Raw genomic sequence first — 24,398 nt, forward strand, 5'->3', positions numbered from 1 at the left:
AAACAGAATATATTTTCTTTTAAAGAACTTTCTAGAATTTTCTGTAATGGACAAGAGGTTTTAGCAGTGCAGTGCAATGCTGTGTTCAAAAGTTTATAATAAAACCAATGTAGTGAAATAACGTTGAATATTTAAGTGTTGGCCTAATAATGTATATAATAATTGAATATACTACAAGATTGCACTTTTCTAATCTATACTGATATAGGGTTTAAAGTTTTTCTTGGTGTATCATGGCTCTTACATAATACATTCTAACGTGCAAGACTCATGGTGGTCATGGTGGCAACTGAGGTGGGAGAGTAGAAGTTGCAGAAGTTTGTCTCAGAGCGGTGCTCAATTTATCAACCTGTTAAATAATACAAGTATGAGTTATCCAGGCCAAGATTTAAATCTTAACTTTGGATGTGTTGCTCTGTCCTGCTTGAACACTCTCTCAAACCCACTGTCTTTTTCTTCATCAGCTGATCTATCCTCCATTTTCTGATTTTGCTCTGTGACAGAATACGTTGGATGGAAACTAGAGTTTTGCTGACAGGCTGGACCACTTGCCTCGCCAAGCCAGGAACTTCTTCATACACTTCCTAGTTCTGTACAAGGTAAGGGGAATACTCATCTGTACGTTTTTGATGCTTCCAGGCAGCTTCCTGTTTGTGTGCCTTTGAGGATCATCATTATGTAAATCCCAAGGGGCTGCTGTTTTGCAGACAGTGATGGGCACGAGCATTGCTTACCTCGGTGAAAGCTTTATTTGTTATATTTTTAGGTATAGAATGTACCATAGAGAGGACTGGAAAGTCAGACAGTTGCATATAACTTCAGCATGTCTTGGAAATGTGTCAACATCACTGGCAGTGAACGTTGCAGGAGAGGCAGATCATTATAGAATTCCCTTGATGGATGGCTGGTTCCTATATCTGGAAAGTAATTGAAACTTGAGGGGTACTGCACGGAAGTTGAGCTTAATATTAAGTTTAGGACTCCCAGTTGTTTTCCTGCCTTAAACAAATGTTTGACTATTCCTTTGTGCTCTTACAGAATGTGGAATTGCATCTCTTTTTAAATAAAGTGTTTGAAATCATTAGCAAACCTTTGTTTATTTGACAACATTCATTCCACTATGTACATTCATTTCTCCCAGAAAACGACAGTGGTATGTGCGGCTCTAATGCAGAATCATTACTGTGAACACAGAGTTCAAAATAGAATAATTCCCTGCTTTGACATCAGATCAGGGTAACCGCATCTTTCACAAACATTCCTCTGACAGATAGTGATCTGCTATGGTTCGTGGATCTTTGCGGACCTTTGTGAAGTGGGGGGATGTAGCTGGTGCTTTAGTGCTCCGATATTCCTGTCTCCTGTCAATCACAAATCCAAGATTCTCAGGGTCATGCAGCGCAGCTATCAGTTTCATGCTGGGTCTCCCTCTCACAGTGAGTGGAGATTGTGGATTTGGACAGGGAAGGATTTGAAGGGCACAGAGGGTGGTAGGGGAGGGTGTCACGGTGCACAATATTTAATTTGTGTTGGTAAGGGCAGTGCTAAAATTGAGCCTGTGGTTTCTGGTGCTCGGCACCTGCACTTAATTGTCAACAATGGCACTTGTGACAGTCTGCCAGAAGGTGACGCTATCTGCCTAATTGAGAGATGACCACAAAAACATGAATTCAATATATATTAAAAATGACTGTTACCTGCCGCCAAGCCATTCCTATAGGTTTGGAGGCCTGAAAGAGTCCAAATTGTGTTGTTACTATTTTTGGCAGTATGACAGGAGTAACATGTGTTGCAAGTTGCACTGGTCTTCTGACGAGAGCCCTGGCACTTATGGTTTTTACAAATTGGGCACTGGTCAAGGGTGAGGGGAAGTAGTGCTATTGTTGGATAGGGAAGATGGCAAGACACTTGGATTTGGTTTGCGGGGTTGGGGTTCTCCTAAGGATGAAGGGCATCAGCATGCCAGATTCAGTAGGGTAAAGATAGGCACAAGATGGTAAGGTGGGTGCGCGGACATTAGGCACTTTTTAAAAGGAGTGCAAAGGTATGTGCGGCTATATTGTGCATGGTGTCCCTATGATTCTTAAGTCCCGTTGCTGCTTATTTAACAATGGTACGCGGATTTGGAGATAATACACTATTTAACATTTTAAATGGGTAGTTTTCAATAATGTTGAGTTTTAATCTTGCGGTTACAAGTTGCATCATAGAAAACTGGAGTTTCGAACTTGTCTGCTTGATATAAATTGGAGCCCCACATTGGAAAACAACCCTGTCATTAGCAGTATCCTGCCAATAAATCTACACATGTGCTTTTTTTATGGGAAAACCAAAGATTTTCAACAAAGAAAAAACAAATTCTGCTGGTAGGAAGGTATAAATAAAATGGAGTTTTCATGTGTTTGTTTTTGGGCAGAGGATTAGTATGAAGAGGAATGGAAAGTCAGGCCGGTGCAAATAATGCCAGACAGAATGTCATTGAAATGCGTTGAAAGCACCACCAGCATTAGATGCATTAGAAGTAGCTCTTTTGTCAGTGACCCGGATGGCAGTACCAACACCTGGCAAATATTTCACAGATTCTGTGGCTTTTGAAAGAGTCTTTTTTTCAACGAGGTGTGGAACTTGGATGCCTGTGCAACAACTCACAAAGCTCCATAGTATAAACATGTGCACACTTTCATTGCAAGGCAGGTTGCTTTGATGATCCCCAGCTAAACATTGAAGAAAACAATGGTGTCTGGTCATTTTCTTCAGTGCAGCCGGGTGTACTGTTAATGAAAGGGGCCCTTGCTATTAAATGAGGAGAAGTAGACAGACAAATAGATAAACAAACACTTCATTAACTCAGTACCCTTCCTGTCCAAGTAGTCACACAACCTCAAGTGGAAGAGGAGCTAAGAGAAGACTATATGCCTATACTGCTTAATCAGACGATTAGGAAGGTACATCTTATGAAAGAAAACTAATAGTAATTTATTGGTCTGTCAGTGATGGTCTTTTGGTGGACTCAGATGTGCCATTGTGGATTCTGACATCTTCTGGTTCTTTATTGTGGCATGGCAGTGGAAAGCTCAAAGTGGAACACTTAAAAGTATACCACTATGTCCTGTTCTCTCATTCCTAGTGCATATAAAGATAAGGCACAATATAAGAAAAATCACACAGCAATTTAGAAAAATAGAGTACATTGTAAATCATGTAAAACTAAAAGGACAGATATCCGGTCAGTAGATCCTGAGTTATGAATGTTAAAGTTTTTAGTAAAAGTTAGCACCTAAAAGATCAAAGCGCCAACCACAGACATCTATTTGTGTGAGACCGGGTGAAGCTAGAAAATATGGAAGACCATGATTGAGCGTGGAACAGATACACAAAGTTAATTGGGCTCAGTAGGTGTTTACCTTTTGAAATTTTGAAGAAAAAGTTCTAAGTAGGTAAAGGTCAGCGAGGCATAGTTGCAGGCAGTGTCCGAGGAGGGACCCGCATCGTTGGGTAGCCAATGGACGAAGTTGCGGTGAAGATTTCTTCATTTGCACTTACTCACTTTTTTAGAAGTTGAAAATCTCCAATGGGGAGAGGCAAGAGGCTGTAGCAAACTAAAGTTCCAGGTTGCTGGATACCCCTTCAGCGAAGTACTGCTGAACAGGATTTGCTACTGTGGAGAAGAACTTTGCGGGAGCAGCCAGAAGTCAGGCTGACTGGCTATGTGCCTTGAGCGATTAGACAAGCAGGTTGGTCCCAGTCTCCTCTTAGTTCTCAAAGCAGTTTTAGTCAAAAAGGTTCTAAGTCACAGGTTTTAGATTTTGGCTATCTGTCCATCTTTAGCACCGCCACCACCAAGTGTCCCAGACTGCAGGGGCAACACTTGAGAGGGTTAGGATTCCCTCAGTCTGGGTTCAGGTGCAGGTTTAAGATGGTGGGAGCGTGTTTTGTCCATGTTGCTCCGAACAGGAGGCCAGCAAACTTTCCCTTGGAGTCACTCTGATACACAGCAGGCCAAAACAGCAGGCAATCCTCTGAGAGTCCTTCTGCAGGTCCAGAAAGTGAACTGAAGAGTGGGTCTGATGGTCCCCTTTTTATACACAATACCTTCTTTGAAGTAGGGGACGTTTCTAGAGGTTTCTTTTTTTTAAGTGCTTGGAATTTCCTGACTCCCCTGCCCTGGCTGAAGGCAGGCTGCAGGGGCAAAACAGTGGTGACAAGCCCTTTGTGTAAAGGCAGACCCCTGCCTAATCAGTTGCAAGTGGTGCTCCGACCCCATCCTGCCAGCAGATAGCCCATTCAGGCACACCTAATCCCTCTATCGTGTGCCTATCTGAGAGGGATTCCCAAAGTCCATCTGCCAACTACACCCAGTCATGTGACCCAGGGGAGGGTGCAGACACTAAATGGCAAAGGGCAGGAAAATGCCATTGTTCTAAAAGTTTCATTTTCAAAATTGTATTTTAAAATTCGAATGTACCATTGAAGAGGATTTTTAGTTACAATTTCATAACTACCCAGCAGGAAAAGCTTATCTGTTCCCTATCAAACGTTAGCATTTATTAAATGTAATAAGGCAACCCAATGTTATTCTATGGCACAGGCTGGCCTGCTAGTAGTGAAAAATAAATTTAGGAGTGTTTCTGTACCAGGACATGTAAAACTTAAAAGTACATGTCAAACCTTTTAATTACAATGCACCGTGCCCTATTGGCTACTTGGGGCCTACTCTAGGAGTGACTTATAAGTAACAAAAGAGGAGTTTACGGCTTGCAAGGGGGTCATATTGCAAACTGAATTGGTAGTTTAAAACTGCATTCAGGCTGCAATGACATGCCTTGACCATGTTTTAAGGGGCTACTTAAGTGGGTGGCACAATAGGTGCTGCAGGCCCACTAGTAGCACACAATTTACAGGCTCTGGGTATACTGTATACCACTCTATAAGGGACTTCTAAGTAAACTAAATATGCCAATTAGGTGTAAGCCAATCTTGCCTTGTTTATGGTAGTGACCACAAGCACTTTAGCATTGGTTAACAGTGGTAAAGTGCACCGAGTCCTATGGCCAACAAAACTATTTCCAGCAATAATGGAGGGAAAAGGGCAAAAGGTTTGGGGGAAGACCACCCTAAGGCTCAGAGGTCAAACACAACTGCTATGTACACAGTTAAGCTGTTCAGGGTCTTTGTGAAAGAGGATCTGTAATCTTTCTGATCCCTCTTTTGTTATTTTTGCGTTGGCATACTGCTGTTGTTTGTTGGAGTCTTAATTATGCACAAATGTCCTCATTGTTTTGTTAATGCTTTTATTTTCAATGAGTGAATGGGTTAATTATATTCTATAATGTGAATGTGATGATAACATTTCCTTCCTTGAAATGTTTTGGAAATTGCATTATCTTTAGTCTCATGCTTGAAATGTTATCGCAGGCATGTTGCAAATTGCAGACGTATAGAGACGAAAAGACGTTGTGCATTTTTGGGTTGCATCGACTAACCAAGTGCTTCAAGAGACAAAAACCAAGCCATTGGTCTGTGTCCTTGTAAGCAGATATAGGCAGCACTTCATTACACAATTACAGGTTGTAGTATAAAGCTGCTTTGAGTTTGTGACAGTTGTGATGATCTGAGCTTGCTGCTCCTAGGCCTAGCTGTTGTGGGTGTTGCAGTAGCAATCTATGGCACATTGCGGCCAAACAAATTGAAGTACGGCCTAAAAGTTGTCAATGTGGCCTGTTGTTGGTACAGGCTCTGGTTAACTGGTGATTAGAGCTGCTTCAAAGCCTTTACATAGTTTTCACATATGGGCCTGGTGATAGATCATGGCGAGAAGGCTGCTTTATCAGCTGGTCCACATTTGATGCATGCAATCTACTTCTTCCCAGTCAATGCCCCTCTCGCTCATCCACAAATGAGTGCCTTCTGGCATCACTTACGTAACCAGTGGGAATGTTCTGCTACAGAGATGGCCTTTATCTGTTTTCACAATAAAGTCAGTTATGTGGACATTTGAATTGCCCCCGTTCATGTGTGTTGGGAAGTTTTTACTTTGCACTATTTGGGTTCTTGACAGTGTCATTCTAAATGGCCAGCTATAGTGCGTCCAGACCCCTCTGCCTCCAGTCTCTCCCTCTCTACTGAAGCTGGCTTGCATCCAGATTTGCTGCTGTATCACTAATTTCCTCCTCCACTGCAGGATTTGTCTGGTGATTGGGCAGTCTTTACTATTACCAACGTCACAGCTACCTCATTGATTACCCAGAGCTCCCCCCCTTATGGTTTGAGTCACTTTCTGAATGATTGAGAAGGAACCAGTTTCTAATTTTCGTAAATGTTGTAGTGGTGTACCTGGAGGCTATCTATCAACTGGCTTTGATGGTGTTGACAGCTGCTGCAAATGGTTATCCACAAACTACAGCATTTCATTAACTATTTGGCATTTTTGCTGTGTTACTTGTTTGCCCTTTACTTTACCTGCATTTTCTGTTTGGTTGCATGTCACTGACTCTTTGTGTTCGCTGTGAGCACAAATGCTAAAAGTGAGAAAATATTGGATTGTGACTAGGTGTTCATAAAGCATTGTGAGTGCATTAGTCCAATCTGATTTCAAGAACCCTGCTTATGCATATTTACTGCAGAATAAAATCATGCTTGTCATGACATTCTATCCAATAATGCCCTGAGATGTTATGATTAGTTTCTTCACTGGCATGGTACTACTGGAAGGGCTGTGTTAATTGTGAAGCATTTGATACCACTTTCTATAACATGATCTACTTAGGTTTTCTCTCCAAAGTTTTATTCAGTTCTCATCTGCAGATGTTTTCTCCAGTAGGCTGGTGCTCACCTGACTCTGTGACCTGCTAAAATATTAATATGTCCCTTACAGGAAGTACATTTTACAACTTGTGGTGCGGAGTAAACCATGCACACAGTTTCAACATTTAGGTGGGCTTTCATGTTACAATGAAAATCTGATAGCGTTTACTGGCAACTATTTGCCCTGCCATAAATCTGTATCTCATGCTCCATAAATGAAATCAACTCCGAATTGATGTTGTAAATGTAGTTTGGCCTGAGAGAATGCAATGTTAAATGAGATTAGGGCTTCCTGTTTCAGTTTCATCACTTTTGAGCTATTGGATATAGGGTATGTAATCCAATTGCAGCTACGGTATTTCCACCGTTTCATCTCTCACCTTTGGATGAGTGGCTAGTAGAAGTCTACGGATCATATTTGAAAAGAGAGACATAGTGTGGTCAGGAAAGCAAAATGATGTGTCCACAGTGATGAGTCTGGAATTCTGTGCCTGACTTTGGTCCAGATTCTCAAGCAGACTTCCTCTTGAAGCAGACAGACATCTTTAAGAAGATGTGGGCTGTGAAATTGGGGATTGGGGTATTGCCCAACCTGCTCTGATCCCATAAACCTCCTTGTGCCTATTGTCAACCTGAACCCTGCATGGCTCATCACTTCACTCCCTACATGGCCCTTCACCACCACCCACAGAACCCCTCCCCATTACTATAATTTACTAGTGATCACAAGAAGTTGCAGACTGCCCAAACACCATTTCTTACTCCTGAATATCCCATCATGGTCATCCCAGGATGCCCAAACAGTTGTTTAGTTTACCTCTGTTAGAATTGGGTCTCTAGTTGGCAGAGGTTGGCACCTTGTCCAAGTAGGGACCACAATCCTAGTACGGATAGGTCAGATGCACAACCTAAATTAACCTGTGCTCAACCTCTGGTAGCTTGGCAGGCAGGTAGTAGTCAGGCTTAACCTAAGAGGCAATGTGTAAAGTATTTGTGAATCACTTTAATTACAGTAAAACAGTGAAAACACCACAAAGAAACTCCATGCCAGTTTAGAAATCCATACTAATATTATAAAGGGAGAGCCCAAACCTTTGAGGCGGGTCATCTCAGTAACCACAGCACCAATCACAACACCCAATACAGCGTTGGAAAGGGCAGTTGCAGCAGAAGGACATAGGCTATGCAGACTGCCACCATATACATTTAAAAGGTAAAAGAACCGTGCCAGCAAAGTAGTCCCTCGTGGGCGTGTCTGCGTTGTGCTTTGGGCGTGGGCTGGGGGCGTGACTAACGCTGGAGGCATGTGGTACGGCCATCATATCGTGGGCTGTGGGCGTGGGCTGGGGACGTGACAAAAGCTGGGGGCGTGTGTCTGCCCTTCATGCCATGTGAGTCGTACATTAATCAGAAGATAGTCTGCTGTGGCCGTGTGCTGGAGGCGTGACAAACGCGTTCAGCTGGAGGCGTAGTAAGTAACGTTACTGCAGCCTCTCCTGTGCGCTGTAACTGAAATCTCTCATTCAACGAAATTACACGTGCCTGCTACTATCAACCAGGGCTCTAGCCGGCGGATCAGTACACTAATTACACACGCCAGATAACATCAACCAGGGCTGCCGCTGGACCTCAAGCAGGGGAACACGAGCCTGCTAACATCAAACAGGCCTGCATCTAGGCCTCAAGTGGGGGAACACGCAAATGAGGGTGTCTGCGGGGACAATTACTGCAACCTCCTCCTACTCTCTGTCACTCAACTCTCTCATTGAACGGATTTACCCGCGGCTGATAACTCTCTCATTCAACGACATTACACGCGCATGCTAACATCAACCAGGGCGGTAGCCGGGCTCAGGCGGCGGATCACTACACCAATTACACGCGCCTGCTAACATCAACCAGGGCTGCAGCTGGGCCTTCTCTGTCCCGATTCTAATGAAACAAAAAATGTTGTCTACCGTGAGATTTTAAAATAAATTGCCCTTGCCAAATACACACATTACACACATTCTATTTCATACCCGGACAACGTCGGGACGGGCTGCTAGTAAATATATATTTGGATGAGAAAAGCAAGACCAAAAGAACAAAAATCCAATTGGTAGAACTTGAGATCTGAATTTTTAAAGAAAAAACTGCAATATAGTGCTCAAAAGCCAATATCGCTTAGGGGTTATTTAAGGTCACGCTGTACTGGGGTAAATCCAAAGTTCAGGCATACAACGACAGAGGGCAAGCCGGCTACAGGACCCACACAGGGCCCGCTAAAAAAGTACCTTGGATGGAGAAAGTGTCTGCTACGAATGCTCGAGGCATCAGTTCCGATCCATGCAGTCGGGTAGATACGTCAATGCTGTGCCTCGCAGTCAGGTCCTGCGTCATCGTCGATCCCCTTTCGATGCAGGCGATGCATTGTCGTCGAGCCTCGCAGTCTGGTCCTGCATTGGCACCAAACTGCTTATGATGCAGGTGATGCATCATTGTAGAGCCTCGCAGTCAGGTCATGCATCATCATCATGCTGCTCACGGATGTTCTCAAATCAATGCTGCATTGGTGTTGAAGGGCCCTGCGTCGGTTCTGAGTGACGGAAAGTCATGACTGTGTCGATTTTCGCCAAAACAAAGCTGCAAAACCCATTTCCAGGGCCCAGGACAAGATTGGCACCTTTTGAGGGGGGTGGGGGGTAGACTCACAGTTGGCAGAGTTCAGAAACAGAGTTGAAGGAAGTCTTTGATAACCCTGAGATGTCAAAACAGGAGCCAAGTCAGCAATCCCTTGGAGAAACTTGAATTCAAGGATGTAGAGAGCAAGTCCAGTACTCCTCACTCCCAGGCAAGAAGGAGCAGGCACCAGGTCAACTCAGCAAAGAAGGTAGCAAATTGGCAGTCCCTCCTATAGCGCAGCAGCTTAGTTCCAACAGTGTTCCAAAATGATGGTGTCACAGGTCCAGTACTTATACTCAATTTGGCCTTTGAAGTAGGGGGAATTCAAAGAGATGCTTTCAAGTGCACAAGGTCCTCTTTCCTTCGGTGGACCCAGAATTACAACATATTGAACACTTTGTGTGGGGACAGACACAGCCCTATTCAGGTACAAGTGTTAGCTCTTCCCTCTCATCCTGCTTCTGAGTGTCCCATCAAATGCAGATAGTTGCCTGGTCACATCTACTCTGCCTGTTTGCTGCAGGTATCCAGCTGTCACCCAACCCAGACTTACATTCCAGACAGTGCTTAATTTGTAATAAAAAAAGTGCCAAGCTACTTTTCAGGAGGCCACCACAGCTTGCACTACCCATTGCCACTGTTGCCAATGACCTTGCCTACATGACTAGTAACCATCACACTGCTACAAGGGTGACATTTCAGACTGTTCGAGGCCCACAACGCTATAAGAATGGTTTGGGCGGCGGGTATTAGTTGTTTTTAATGTAAATGGAATTAATAAACAATTCTTGTTATGCTCATCCTTTAGTGGCACAAACAACACCACCATCTTGAAGCTGTCCTAATTGCTGGTGTTGACAAATAGGTGCTGGTGCCGAGCACTGGAAACCACAGCCTCAAATTAAACACTGATTCCAGTGACAGGAAGAAGGTGCCAAATGGTATGAAAAAACCAACTTTATAAAAATTGCATTTTCAGAGCTGCAATTTAAAAACCAATGTGCCTAAAAATGAAAGTGTGTCCTCATGTAAAAAAAAAAAAAAATGTAACTTGTGCTATGTAAAGCGCTCTGATACCTGATTCGGGTCTAGTTCGCGCTATATAAAAACTCCCCCCCAAAAAAAAAACTTCACCATAAGTTGAGTCCAGAGACACCAAATTTGATTTTTCCATCTTATTCCAATGGGAAATTCCTAAATGGTGGAAGGCAGTCCACATGTTGACCTATGGGAGAGATGGGCCTTGCAGTAGTGAAAAACTGATTTAAGAGTAGTTCAATACCAGGACATGTAAAACTTAAAAGTACACTGCACCCTTTCCATACGGTTGGCCAGGGCCTACCTTGGGGGTCACTTGTATGTTATAAGTAGGAAGATTTGGCCTTGGCCAGTAGGTTAACTTGCCTGGTTAAAATGGCAGTTTAAACTGCACACACAGGCTCTGTAGTGGTAGGCCTGAGCCATGTTTTTTATTTATGTGAAGAGTTTTATATAGCTCTGGCCAGACCTGGAGGTATCAGAGCGCTTTACATGAGGATCAGAAAGTTACAGGTTACATAATGACATGGCTAAGTATAGACATAAGATTACACAATAATATGAGTTATTAGCGCTTACACACGTCTTATGGGGAGTGAAAGGTTGGGGGGAATGGTAAAACAGGGGGAAACATAACGGGCAGGTGAGGAAAACAATGTCCAAAGTCCGGCTGGGTAGGTGATGGCTGAGGGGTGAACCAGAGTCAAACTCCTCTATAGCTGCCTAGGACAGCTCCACCGGGCATCAGCCTAGGTTGCTCGGGCACTGCGGTAAGTACAGAACAGTTATGGTTCCATCAAGAGCATCAGTCACAGTGTTACAGGGAAGCGCCATCTGACTCATCCTCCAGCTCGCTCCAGGTCAAGAGTGGTGAAAGGAAAGGAGGAAGGGACAGTTCCAAAGTCTGCAGATCATTCCCCATTCCCAGCAGCAGTTGTGAGTGTTGGGCATTTAAGATTTGGGCATTTATTCATGGGGGAAACAACTCTGCTCCTGCGATCAACTCACTGGTTGCACAGCCCCCAGCAAGGGTGCTGGTCCTGTCCCACTCTATACAATCTGAACTCAGCAGCCTCACACCCCCGGCTAGAACACACTGTCAATATAGTGCACAGGGGAGCAATATGCCACGAGCTCCGATATCTCACACTGCCACGAAATACTGTATCTCCAGTCTTGGCATCAACGATGCAGTACATCTTTCAGATAGAGTGGCAGGCAAAAAAGATGTATCCTCATGTAGCAGGCCTCAGACACTCGCCCACACTTAAATGCATCAGTCACAAATCAGCGCACCTTCTCAGGGCTCGCAGCCTGCTGTGTCCATCAGTCAGAGCGATTTGGTGATTAAGGTCGTCTTTCTAGAAATTACGCTCATCCACCATATTAGAGTCGTGCATGGGCATGGGGTCCAGCAGTCATACTTTGGCCGGAATACACATTTAGTAGATACAAAAAACAGTCTCATTCATCCCAGAACATCCTAGAGTACTTTGAAGTGCTACTTAAGTGGATGGCACAATTATGCTGCAGGTCCACTAGTAGCATTTAATGTACAAGTCCTGGGCACATGGAGTTTACTTTACTGGGGACATATAAGTAAATTAAATATGCCAATTGTGGATAAGCTAATATGTACATATTTAGAGTACAGAGCACATGCACGTTAGGACTGGTTAGCAGTGGTAAAGTGCACAGAGTCCTAAAGCCAGAAAAATGAAGTCCGCAACACAAGCGGTCAGAAGGGAAAAAGTCTGGGGAAACCACACCAAGGATGCCAAGGCTAACAGCCTCACATAATTAAAATCACAGAATCTGGATTGGCAGAATGTATGTCTCATTGAATATCAAAATACCCTAAATGTAGCTTCCTTGCAGCAGTCACAGTTTGAGATCAATCTGTGGTTGTTTTCTATTGGGCCACTCTGCAAAAGTAGGTGCCGACCCACACAATTGTACCTTTTGGGTTATTCACCATCTTTGTGCAGGTATTTTACTTCTGTGGAAACACGCAAGTGTGCTACCATATAGGCAGAAGTGAATATGTTCCAAGGTTGGAAAGGAAAGGGAAAACTAGCACAATTTGGAAATAAAGAGTTATTTTCCCTGAGAAATAAATAAAACTACCTACCGTGTGCTCGTATAATCGCCGATGAAAGGTAAGTGGTTTTATTTATTTATTTTATTTTACCTACCCCGACTTCTGTCGACTTGTCCCACCCCCACTTCACACCACACCACCCAGCCTGCCACACTGCTCTTACCTTGGCCGGCCGCCACTGTGTGCAGTGCTTGCACAGCCGTGGTACAATCTACATAACTAGAGTTCTTGAACTTATGACCAGTCTTCACCCCCTCCAATCAGAACATCTTTTTTTGATTTAATCTTGACCGATCAGAACTGTAATTGGAATCCGGTTCATTATCACACCGGTGCAGTGACCAATATCATCCCCAAATGGGCACAGCTTTGTATCAGCTAGAAAGGAATCTGCAAGAAAACATGGAAATTATTAATAAAATGGTAGGGAAGGGGTTAAAGTAAAATTTACGCTATTACATTGATACAGCAGAGTGCTAGGCACAATGAGAAAAAAAAGCTAATCCTCCTATTTTGTCCAGCCAAATTGTTCCTTTAATTTCCAAATGGAATATTAATAGTCTTGTTGAGGAAAAGCTCACTATTTAGAGCAGCTCAATCCTTTAATGGCTAGACCTCACCATGTAATGACGCAGCAATAAATGAAAGCAGCAACAGCCCCACGTGGTTGGTCTCTGCCACAGAACTGAATACAGCCACGGCAAGCAGTGCACCCGGTTCATAATGAAGAGGAAGAAAGGGAAATGAGAAAAGGAATTCAGGTAAGCACATGATCAAAAGGAATGAAAATGTCAGTCGCTGAAAGTAATTGTTGTAGCTTTGTTCCCTCACACGCTTGAGGTACCTTGGGTGTAAAACTCAAATGTAGATTTATGAAAATAGAAAAAGAGCGAGAGATGAGAGAAAAAGAGGGTGAGAGGAAAAAAGGGAAGGGAAAACGAAAAGGGGAGAGATGGAGACCATTAATATGGAATTGGTATAGTGCCTCAGAGAAAGGACAAAAAAGAATCAAAGTGAGAAAAAGGCTATGAAAAGATCAAAAGCTATTTAAGCAAGAGCTATTTAAGGGCAACAATGAAAAAATTAGAAAAACAATGGGGAATTACATACAGAGTGCGAGAACATGTAGAACAGTATTTTTGTTTGTCCCTACAGTATTTCGTGGTGGTGCCTAGAGAATTGTACTATCTCTTAAGTTTAAAATGGATGATTTGGAAAGGGCAGCTTTTTGGTGCAGCATTGCTCATGATGTTAGCATTGCATTTCTACATATTTTTTAAAATTTTACTCCAACCCCTCGATTTGGCGCCGACTATACACACTTCAGCGGTGCAAGCTATTTAACTATATTTAGGCACCCCTTTTATGCCAATACAGAGCTGTTCAAAGACATCTTGACAGCAGATTAAATATAGCATCATTACAATAGACTACTAGTGGAAAGGGAGTGCCTTAGAGGCAGCGACTGAGCTTGCAATGATGCTGAAATCTTTCATCACTTTGAAATGTTACATTTTATACCAAAGTCAACGTGTTAAAGGGATTAGCACAGGTTTTTAATGTTCACTTGTACATGGTTCATGATGTTCTGAATGATTCGTTTGTGTATTGTTTTTAACTTTCTGTACAGTTGTGCACGGTCTAAATAAGAAATACAGGATTGACATTGAATGGATGTAACTTGCCAAAGTGAAACAATTGACAAAACGCATGAGCCAGGATCTTCGGTCCCACATTCCTAACTTAGCCTACATCTCCTGGTCAGTAATCCACGCCAGGTCTTACTTCACCTTATCCAGTTATTGGATAGCTTATGGCTCTTGTAATATGACAACCTGGATATCCACCATGTTTGCCTGTTGTATAACATCCACATCTCTAAAGAAGGCCCTTTGTCTAAGATCATATGTGCCCTTAGATGGACAAACCCTTTACCTCAGTACAAACCACACTAGCAAAATAAGTGATGCTTTTCACCAATCAGCCTTGTTTGTATACCCATGGGAATTCTTATTTTTATTAACAGTGCATATATAACTATATTCCTTGAGCATGTGGTTTGGAGTAGCCCCTGTCTGTAGACACTAGCAGAAATCCTAAAGGGAATTCTAGTATATTTTTAGATATACTAGTTGTTGGCACCTAGATGCACCAAAATCATGACATTCATGTACTATTCTTTTAAATCCATGAATGTATTCTGCTCATCTAAAATATATTTCAGGCACAAATAGTAAATTTATTTCAATCACTTACTCAAATTACACCACTCTCCAACTGAAACATGGAAATAGTAAGATTGAATCATGCCAATGGCCCTATGTGCTGCTCTGAAAATGACACTCAAGCCTGCCCAGGAAAGGAACATTAGCCAATATGAAATGGTTTTTGTTCACATAGGGTTCACAATTGAGTTATAGCTTGAAGATTAGTTAGAAGTTTAGATTAGATCTATTTTTATTAGCTTTTGACATGTTCAAAACAACTTAAAACAGTGTGTAGTATGAAGTAAGAAGGATTAATAACTTTAAAAAAAGCAAGCAAAAGTTAAAATAATGTAATTTGGTAGTACACTCTCACCCTACTTGATCCACTAACCACATTTTCTTTAAAATATTAAATGTTGAAAGGGAGGAGAAAGATATAGCAAATATAAGAATGCAAAGATGTCTGTCAGCTTAGAAAGAGAGGTTAAGATTTTGAAAGCCAAAAAGAGAATCTCCTACTATTGCATATGTCTAAATATGTCAAAGGAAGCAAAAGGAGATGTATGTTATCCAAGAGATAAAATAAGATTGGCACCTTGGCTGCTTGAAATGAACTCTATAATTATTAGGACTTTCCCTTATAAAATGCTAAATTACACCTCCGAACTCTGTGGACAATTTTGTTCAAGAGGACATCCCTTACTCTTTTGACCAAGAGGCAAAAATAGTGGATTACACCAGGTCCAAGATCTATCATTGTCAAAAGATCAGGCGTTGGTCAATGCACACACATGGGATTTGTATCTGGCATGACCAACTAGGATAACAGGTATGCATTTCAGGCACACTAGGCAGTGGACCCAACTGTACATCATGTGGGAAACATTTCTGTTTCAACAATACCAGTATCTGTCAAAATGCTGGGATGGTCCCCAAGATTCTGAAAAATAGGCAGTGATAAAGTCTTTCAGCAAAAAATGTAACTGCCTGTGAGAAGGCCAGAATGAACTGGTATACCTCTGAAAGCACAGCCTAAAGGCTCCCTCAAATGAATTTTCATTTATAGTGAACAATCTGCACTGTGAGGTCTAGCACCACCCATCCAACTCTTGGGACACTAAGTCAGATACTGCTCCAAGACGGACCTTTCTGAATAGGAGTGGACTAACAAACAAAATGCAAGAATGAAGATAAAAGTTCTTAATGGGGCAAATTCCTTTGCCCTAGTCAACCGCATGTGCTAAAGAGTACATTGACCTTTGAGATGGTCCTGCTCAGTGGACCAGTTTTTAAGATAATTTCCCACTGGATAATGTAAATTGACGTATGCTTTCATATTGACACAGGAGAGGTTTGCATCCAATATGACCAGCTGTTTTTTTAACTCCTGAGAATGGTTTAAAAGTCCGCCCAAAACACTTGCTAGTCAAATGTATAAGATTTAAAGGTCAACCCATCAAATGTTAAGAATTCTGTTTCAGATAAGCACATCATTTGTTTTCATCCATTGGTGTATGTATTCTTGGAATGAAGGCATACTTAAGTCACCAACAACTTTTTTTCCAGTCTAAAGTGACTTTGTGTGTCATCTATGTCCATTTGAAAATTGTAAACTATCAGGGATGTTGGTTGAGGGGGGCCTCCTATGGCAACACCATACTTCTTGTCGACCTGAACCACAAAAGTCACTAAATGACCCTGTGCCTAACCCTCTGGTAGCTTGGCACAAAGCAGTTAGGCTTAACTTAGAGACAAAGTGTAAAGTATTTACGTACCACACAAACAGCAATAAAGTAAAAACACAATACATGAAAAATCATAAACCAGTTTGAAAAGTAAAGTCAAATTAAATATATATCAGTAGAAACGTAGATAGGCAATTTTAAGGTTTTAGATAGATATTGCACCTAAAAGCACAACGCAACACTCGTGGTCATCTGTTTGTGGTAGACCTGTGGAAAGTAACAAGTTCATGCTGACCATTATGGAGAGCGGGTCATTTACATTGAGCATTTACAGGGAGCAGGTCAGTCTCACTGAGTAACCTAGTTTCTCAAAGTTAAGGAGTTGAGTAAACTAATCTTTATAAATTGATCTTGAAAACATTCTATTAATTTCCCCAAATTCCAAAAAGTACATTTTGCTCACACATTATTCTGATGTCGGTTTCAAACAACTAAATAATGTAGCATTTCTGACATTAGAGATGTGTAACAGGGGTGTAACAAAGGCCCCCGCAGCACCCGCGGTGCGGGTGCCCCCAGGCTTACCCATTACTAGAGGTGGCCCCCTCAGACCCTACTGATGTGAGTGTGAGGGGCCCCTTAATCTTATCTTGCAGGGAGGCCCACTCAAGTTTAGTTATGCCTCTGAATTGTGGAATGCATACCTGGTTTGCAAAGGACAATGCTGCAGATTGGTAGAGAACAAACAATGCAAGGGATGCCACAAGCAAAGATATGACTGGAAAAAAAACATACTATAGCCTTTTTGCTAACTGCATTTTGTAAAGTACTACTGTAGCAGTCTACTCAAATAGTACAAAATGCAATTCAGTCAGTCAGAGGTACTTTATTCGGTTATTAATATTAACCATAAAAGCATACAGGGTACAAAAAAGACATTAAGTTTAAAATAACAATTAAATTTAAAATAGAAGTGCTTCAGTATTCTTTACAATCAAACAATACAGAATCGGTAGGAGCGATATCCTTATCCTATTAGAGTAACATATCTGAACAAGGGAGAGGGTTCTGGAGAATATAAGTGGGTATCTGATGGTGTCTAATTGATACAGGGCCACTCCCCCCCGATGACATTCCTCCACACTCAACCTTGTATTTGGCAAATACGCAGTTCTAGGGTAAAAATCGCACAATTCAAGTGTAGTTATAGGCCCATCTCCTCTTTGTGGCTCCCAACTTCGCAGATAAGGGACGACCTGGTTATCCCGGAAGTTATCAATGACCAGATCTCCCGCTGTGTTCTTAGGACGAGGGCCTATCCACCCCACCCTTCTCACATTTAGGATTGACCCATTAATATTAGATGGCAGGGGTCTGTTCTTTGTCAACTAAAACTGGACTTTGTTTTTGAGGTCCTGATGACCTTCAGTTTTTCCGGTGGTAAGCACAGGGACTCCCGAGAGGACGCACACATAAGGTGCTGCCACAGGAGGTAGGTTTATACGTTTATTTCTCGCAGCTAACCCGTCAGAACATTTACCTAGTTTCGACCACCCAGGTCTGTGGACAGAGCTAAGGGCAATTGACGGTTCTTTGGCTACCTCCTTATTTTTAGAAACCGGTAGTACAGGGTCTGGTGGCTTGATCTGGGCAGTTTTGCTGCGTACAATGGTGTCAGGCGTTTTAGAGGCAGCTGCACTCTGGAGTTGATTTTCATGTATTATTAAGAGCTTTTCCCCAATTCGCTCTATCCTTTCAATAAGTGGGGATAATAGGGTTTTTACCAATTCTTCAAAGTGGGACAACAGAATAGATGGTAAAAGGGATATAGGGGTTTCCAGTATTTGAGAATCTTTGGGTGTCTCGGGGGTGGCGGTGGAAGTAGCCAAAGGGGGGCTTAAATTAGTTTTATGCAATTTTGCTGGTTTCCCCTTGGGTGTAATACCTTTGCGTTTTGTACTCTGGGTGGGGACCTGAAGGTGTGCTATCCCCTGAGGGGTAAATATATCTGATATTACAACGGGAGTTTCCAATGGGCTATTATTAGGTTGATGCAAATTCCTGGGCTGGGAGCTTCCAATACCCATAGGGCATGTTGGGGAACCAGTTTGTTCAATTCCCTGTTCTATGGGTATATACCTGGTATTGCAAATAGCATTTAGTTCTCTCTGTAATACAGAGTTCGGCGAGTCGATTGAGATTGGAGGGGATTGTTCGTAACATATGGTATCTTTAGAAAGGCTATGTTCAATTGTCTCAAAAGCCGAGGTCACCCTAGTTATGTATAAGTCCAGTGTCCCCTTGAGTGAGCCTCCTTGCGAGGCGGATTGTTTGGCTGGCCCTTTAGTGGTCATGGTGCAACAAGCTTGAGACCCAGTTACACACACCTAGTACAGGACCAACGGAAGTCTAGGTAGACTAAGAGGCTACTGGGCAACAATAAACAGGACAATCGCTAATAGTCTCTAGATGGTTAGTCTCTGATTGGGCGTACCTTAGTTCGTGTCCATAGTCCCGAGAGACCGACCAAGATGACTGTCCCGACCCGACCTCCTCTGGCCTCTGAGGGCCACAGAGGGCCCCGCCCTTTGCCCGGGCTTCGCCCGGCGTCCCGCGATGCGGGGCAGAGCGCAGTTTAAAGGCGCCTCCTGGCGCTCTCGTGACGGGTCAGAGCAGCGCCGCCGCTGAGGCTGCCGGGAGATGTAGTCCCGGGGCGGCGGCGCTATCCACGGCAGTAAATGACTCGTGGCGGCTACAAGGGGGCTTCCTCGCCTCCTCCCTCCCGTCCTGGTGAGTGTTGGACTGTTCCCATGAGGCACAGGATCAGACTGATTTGCATATAGCCATGTCTGAACTGGGGTGGCAGAGTAGGCTAAAGAACGGTGATGGATTAAACCCAGATCCTTTGACTGGGTGTGAGTGTTTGATTGAATCAGATGCTCCGTCCATCACCACCCCCTTTTGTACCGCTTTTGGCCGCCATAAGTGTGGCAGGGTATGCTCAGACGTGAGTCCCTTGCTCACTTTGCCACTGGTTTCAAGCAAGCCGGGCTGAAGACGGCTGGAATGCCAGAAACCGGTCCTCGGAAGCGTGTTTCCGGTCCAGGGAAGACATGGCTTGGCAGTTCGGGCTGGACTGTTCCCATGAGGCACAGGGTCAGACTGATTTGCATATAGCCATGTCTGAACTGGGGTGGCAGAGTGGGCTAAAGAATGGTGATGGATTAAACCCAGATCTTTTGACTGGGTGTGAGTGTTTGATTGATTCAGATGCTCCGTCCATCACCACCCCCTTTTGTAGACTCCAGTGTTTACAAAAAGTATCTTTTGTACCCACTGACAAATTTTTCAAGACAGTCGAAGTGTTGCTGTTGTAGATATGTTTTACAATGAGCCGTACGAGTCTTAATGGTGACGATAGTCGTCAACACAGATTTTTTTTCTTAGTGATGTTAGGTGTCATTAAAAGGCCCAGGAATGCGTTTTTGGTGTTAAAATGTCAAATAGAATCATAACATATTTATATGTTTAAATGTGCAGCACTGGCCAACATTTGTATTAAAGGCTTCTGAATGTTTCATTATTATTTAAAAATTTTCATTTTGTACGGCTTAAACATTTTATTATTACTTTTATTGTGAAATAATTTTGTTATCATATTTATCAGAAATTGTCATTAATGTGCAAGCTGTATCACTACCAACTCAATAAACCAGCTATGGTAAGGTCAGATCACATTTCTGAGATGATCTTTGCTCAAACCCTGTTAGCAATAGCACCATCAGTAGACAGGCAATTCTCTAAGAATAGTGTGCTAAGTATAAGCAGCAGCAACACTCTTAGAAAACAAAATAACAAAATGTAGTAATATTCTAAAACCAATTTAGAAACGTGCAGAAAAGATCATTCGTAAAGAACACTAAGATCATCAAATAGGTTAGGGGGAATTGGGATTTGAATTTGTAAAGTTTTTAAGGCACAAAGTGACTAGAAAATGTCAAGCACTATGGAAAAAAAAAAAAGATTGCAGTGAACTGGGACTTGGACACAATTCCAGGCTGATTTCAATGGAGCGGAGGTTGAATACACCCAGCAGGCTGTCTCGGTTTTACCTTCAGACTCCAACTACTGGTAAAATTTCTTATGGTCAGTGCTGCAGCCCCTCACTAGTGTGCACCTGAGGGCAGGCCTCTGGGCACTAGGTCTCGCTCCAGGCCTGTCTATCTCAGGGTTTAGCCCTCTTTAATCTGCTACCTAGCCGGGTCAGAACTCTTTTTCCCTCCTACTGTGCCTGGAGCCTGACTGTCTAAGGGGGTCCTGGAGATGAATAGGAGAATCTCTCCCTGCCCTTTGTTTAGCCAACTATTCCTGTCCACACCCAGATAGTGCCTTCTAAGCAATCTGCAGTGGAACTTTCGTGGGGACAAAGATAAGATGTTCCACTTGGAGCCAGGGCTGTTTACTGTCCTTGCCAATCGTGTGTATTTCAGCTCCAGAGATGTGACTAGTGGAAGAAGTGGTATACGCCAGTTAGGTCTCAGGTTGCCTCCAGTACATTTTTACAAAGTTGTTGTAGTGCCTAGGTTAATAAAAACAATCTCATATCACCATTAACTCGTATTTAAAAACAAAGCATGAAACACCTTTGAAGCATTTTTCTAGCCGTTTCCCAAGCAGATGTGGAAAATAAAGATTTGAATCCCTTCTAGGCCTATAAGGTAAACAACTAGCCAGACCTACAGAGTGAAAAACATTTTGGGTTTTATTTCATTACGACAGCACACTCACCCCAATATATGGTATGCCCTGTTTTTTAAATATATTAGCTCTCTGCGCTGTGGTTTACAAGGTACGCTTTAGGGGGTGACATGAATATATAAAAATGGGTTTTCCTACATTGCATAGGCATTTTTCCTGCAATCATTGCGATGCATTTAAACTGAAGCTGAGGAAGAGCACAGTAGTGCTCCTGACAGAAATATATTGTTGTCACATTTATAGATGGTGTCGCCCACGTATGACATTTAGCCTCTGTATGCCATTAGCGCACTTTAGCCACCATTTACAGTACATGTTTTAGAAGGGAAGCACAAACCCTTTACCACTGTTCTGCAGTAATACACAGCACAGTCACAAAGTTAACACAAATATGACCTAGAAAAAAATGGAATAATCTGTGGTGACCATGCAGAATAGGAGTGTTCACTACAAAAATCGATATTCAAATGCATGGAATTAAGCATCCTTTTTCTGTGGAATGCCATACTGCATCACTCGATTAAATACATATATTAAATAATTATGAAAATACATTTCCCAATCCTAGCCCTCCATGTTTTAAATGAAGAAGTCATCAGAATATCGAACATAGCAGATACAAAATAAATGAAACTCTATTAATGTTGGACTAGCACGTGTTTTGCATCAATCATTATTAGGATTTCCTCAAATATCTTCATTATGTCGAAAAGCTGAAATGTCTTAAGGAATTCATTGCATTTATCAAGCATTGTGTTGTGCCTCAAGTGTGTGACCTTTTTATATGAACTCATGATACCGTAAAATCGGTAAACAGTGAGTTAATTTTGGGTTATTGATAGCTTGCTTGCTTCTTAAAGATCTATACCATAAAAATACTTGGGCTTCAGAATGTGAAGTGTGTTTTTCAGAGGAGAGATGCATTATGAAACAGTGGTTGAAATGACACTTCCAAAGCACAGTTCTTTTCAAATAAATTACGATTGTAATTATCTTAGTGTTTGTGCTACATGCATAACCTTTTGCACAACCTTTAATTAAGTTAGATTAAATTGTTTGCACAAATCACAAAATTGACGCAGAGTTATTATTGTTATCAAAATCGCAAGCCAGTATACAGTGCACCAAACATTAATCAAAATACTAACCTGAAATGACAAATCGTGCACCCTGAAATTTTTGTTAATAAGCTACTATCTTAGTCATCCTGACTTTTTATTATTAAAGACTTTTGCAAACTTTTAAAGAAAAAATGTGTTATTCTGAAAATTAGTAAGTCTTTATAAGTCATATTTATTGCATGATTTAAAAAGAAACCTTTGCAAGATACAAAAGATAAAATTATGACACTTAATAAAATTAATAAAAATATAACACTTATAAAAATGGAACCCTGGATCCAGTGATAAGAAGCACCCGGCCCCCCACATGTGTGTGTGCTCTTGTTGGTGCGCTGGAGACGATCCCTTTAAGGCAGTTGTGTCCAAAGTTATATTTTGAGACCCAAGGTGTCCAACCTATGCGCACATCCCTTTGTTTATATCAATTATGCTTTGACAACACTGACAATTTTTCATATATCATGGTGCCCGCAAGGCAGAATTACCCGTTATTGTGGAGGACCTTGGATCTGCAAACACTATGAGACAACTCCCTCGTGACCTCCTAATTTTTTTCGGGATTCAACCTCTAATTGCATGGGCACAACCAAATTACAATAACAAATTCATTTTACTTTCTCATTTTTTTATTTAAATTATTTTTTCATTTAACACTTCTTTTCATAAGATTCTTTTCAGTTTAAAATATTTTTTCACCCACGAGTACATTATTATCATTAGTAAATCAAAATACAAAATTCATTGACCTTGGATCTACGCCTCTAGCTGAGGTGGCGATCAACAATTCCCCCCCCCCCTCTCGTTTTTTTACTGCGCAGTCCATAAACCTCACCAATGCGCAGTTTAAGTGTGTATTCCGTGGGTCGAAGCAGGCCAATACTGCAGTTTTACACGATCTAACTAACATGTTTTTCCAGGCCCTCTGTGGAACGACCTTCTTTCTTTCAGAAGGCTTGGACACAGGCACAGAACATGAATCATGTCTTCCCTATGGTTGCCACAAAGTCATCATGGCTCCGGGGCTTGTTCCCTTTTCCATTTGGGAAGATGGCAGGGCAAGTTGATCACCCCCAATGTTAATTTTAAAAAACTGAGTTTAGTGCGTGCGTTAAAAATCCAAGATAGGTAGCTCTGAGGTGTCAGCTGATCGTATGTTCCTTTCTTTTTTTGCTCTCCTAGGTGGCTTTTGTATCTTCCGTTGTTGTTAAAAAGGACTCCTAAATACTTGTTTCATTTGGATTCTGTAATGCTTTCCGAATTTAGGACCCATGCCATCCTATTAGGCCTTCCCGGGTGAACTGCCAAGATTTATGTTTTCTTGTTGTTTATCTGGAGCTCGTTGTTGTTTGAGTATGCGGCAGTTGCGTTCATGAGCCTTTGTAAGCCTACCTTTGTGTTACTAATGAGGACCACATCGTCAGCATACAATAAATTAGACAGCTGTAATCTGCCTAGTTTGGGAGCATGAGAATTGTCTTAAGGGCTTCTGGGAGATCTTATAAAAAAGTGTAGGGGCCAAGACACATCCTTGTTTGAGTCCTTCTGTTCTAAAAACTGGTTGTGACAGTCTGGAACCGTCGCCAATCTTAATCCTGACCCATGTGTCTTGGTGCAGTAGCTGTAGGGCTCTCAGTAAACCATATGGGATGTTCAGTGTGAAAAGCTTCTGCCATAGCTTGGCCCTATTGACTTTATCAAATGCCGAACTATAGTCTATAAACCCGATATAAACCGGTCTGGTGCTAAGCTCCGCCTGATCTATCAGACACAAGAGAGAGTCATAAGGTTAACCACAGTGCCAGTTCCGCTTGTAAAGCCAGTTTGGTTTGGGGGAATTATTTAGTGTTACTCGGCCCAGTCCTGCAGTGAATTCAGCGAAATCCCTGCAAAGTACTTCGCTTCATTGTCAATAAGAGCGACTAACCGATAATTGCCTGGGGATTTTTTGTCCCCTCCTTTGAAGATTGGAACAAGAATCGAACCTCGCCAAGAGGGTGGAATGTTGTTTTTTGCGGAAATA

The 24,398-nt window shown here is 42.3% G+C and overlaps 1 protein-coding gene across 1 annotated transcript in view; it reads left to right on the forward strand.

Annotated features, from left to right (window-relative positions):
* Positions 1 to 461: 461 nt before the first annotated feature.
* CNTN5 (contactin 5) overlaps positions 462 to 24,398 on the forward strand; it is a 2,147,338-nt gene continuing 2,123,401 nt past the window's right edge. The window contains exon 1 of the mRNA XM_078656993.1: positions 462 to 599. The gene's annotated coding sequence lies outside the window, so the exon portion shown is untranslated. The remainder of the gene's footprint in view (positions 600 to 24,398) is intronic.

The sequence above is a fragment of the Lissotriton helveticus genome, chromosome 8 (genome assembly GCF_964261635.1).
Source record: "Lissotriton helveticus chromosome 8, aLisHel1.1, whole genome shotgun sequence".
Taxonomy (NCBI): domain Eukaryota; kingdom Metazoa; phylum Chordata; class Amphibia; order Caudata; family Salamandridae; genus Lissotriton; species Lissotriton helveticus.